This window comes from Chrysochloris asiatica, unplaced genomic scaffold (genome assembly GCF_000296735.1).
Source record: "Chrysochloris asiatica unplaced genomic scaffold, ChrAsi1.0 scaffold00061, whole genome shotgun sequence".
In the NCBI taxonomy this organism is placed as follows: domain Eukaryota; kingdom Metazoa; phylum Chordata; class Mammalia; order Afrosoricida; family Chrysochloridae; genus Chrysochloris; species Chrysochloris asiatica.
This window is the reverse complement of record NW_006408579.1, coordinates 4,739,880-4,741,942: the sequence shown is the minus strand read 5'-3', so window position 1 is coordinate 4,741,942 and position 2,063 is coordinate 4,739,880.

Genomic DNA, 2,063 nt, shown 5'->3' with positions numbered 1-2,063 from the left:
GTGAGTGTTGATAGTTGATCCAAGAAGAATGAAGTCCTTGACAACTTCAATCTTTTCTCCATTGATAAGAATGTTGTTTATTGGTCCATTAGGTAAATCTGCTGCACAAGACCTCTTTAAAGTACTCAAGAGCAAAGATGTCAGTTTGAGGACTAATGTGCTCCTGACCCAATCCATGGCAATTTCAGTAAGCATAAAACCAAAGGTGAGGATGGTGTAGGACTGGGCAGTGTTTCATTGTGTTGTGCATAGGGTGGCTATGAGTCAGAGCTAACTTGACAGCACTTAACAACAGCAACATATCATGGACTTCCAGAAGAAAAAAAATACTTTGCGTTAGAAGAAGTATAGCCAGGATGCTCTTTAAAAACAAGGATGGGGAGATTTCATCTCACTTACTTTGGACATGTAATCAGAAATAACAAATTTCTGGAATAAGACCTCACAGAGATGAAGTGACACAATGGTTGCAATAATGTGTTTAAACATATTGTGAAAATAGTACAAGATGGTATGTCTCATTCTGTTATACATAAGGTTTGTATGGGTTGGAACTGGCTAGACATTAACTAACAACAACAAAATAAGCCCCACTGTGCTCCTGGAACCATGTAAGGCTTGGAAACACAAAGATAGACAAGATGCCTTGTCTTAAATGAGAGAACTTATATCATTGTTGAGGGAGAGGTGAATTCAGAGGAGACAGAGCTCTTCAAGGGCCCTGTGGTTAGGTCATCAAGGCGGGCCTACAAAATGCATGTGCTTTAATAGACTAAACTGGAGAGGAAATGCAAACTGAAAGTGCTCATGGTGTGAGTAAAACCACTTAAAGAAACGAACCAGACATTTGGAGGAAGTCAACCAGCCTGGCATGAGGAAAGGTAATGATGGAAAGTAAAACAGACCTCAGATGTTTGAAGTCTTTATATATCAATCTAAAGAATGTGCAGCCTATTCTGCTAGTTGTGGTACAAATGGATACCAGATAGTTGGACTTTTGAATCCACTCTGGGGCCTAGAAAGCAAGGCTTGGAGATCTACATCCTAATAAATCAGCCACTTAAAGCCTTTTGAGAACAGTTCTACTCTTTTAAAAAAATTAGACTTAACTCAATGGCAACTGATGGTTGCTAAATAGGGGAGAACATCTAAGTCCTAAAGAAGGGTATATCTGACTCTGTTGTTTTCTCACAAGTACATAAAAGAGGATACTTCAAAAAGTATTGTTACAAAATCAAAGAACTACAAATTCAAAGAAATACAAATAAAAATCTCTACTAAATGCAAATATCAAAATATGAAGCTATTATTTCACAATATATCCTCCATCTATGTCTATACACTTCTGAATGCATTGTTTCCATTTCGCTAACCCTTCCCTGAATAATTCTTTGTTGTTTGATTCACATCACACCTACTGCCAGTTTGAACATCCTCACAGGATTCAAATCATGTTCCTTTGAATCTCCTGTAATCATCCTGTGTTCTTTGAGGAATTCTATCACCATCAATCCAAAAAAAACATTTCCCATAGCCTTCTGAGCTGAATTCTCTGCCTTGAATTGGACTGATACAGCAGATAGGCAACTTAATGATTCTTGGTGTGGCACTGTACGCTCAGCACTGGACTGCTAACCACATGGTTGGTGGTTCAAATTCACCAGCTGCTCCTCAGAAGCCAGGGTCTCTATGAGTCAGAATTGTATTGACAGCATGTAATAACAGCAAAATTAAAACCAGTTAATTACTGAAAGATCTTGTTTGTGGCTGTCCTCTTCCCATAAAGAAATGTCTAAACACATTTTGTTAAAAGTAAACCCATGTCTGTATGAACTGGAATGCTAGTAGCAATATTTTCAACTTATCCTCCTAAGTATATGTATGAATATATTTGCTTATGTCTTGTTTATTCCCTACCTTATCTCTGAAAAATATCTGGAGGTTATAAGAATAGGATTCTGCAAGATGTCAAAGGCAATTTTGAGGAGTAATACAAGAAACGAAATCTATGAGGTGGTAATTCATATTTTAAAGTAAAAATAATTACAAATGCAATAAAGGCA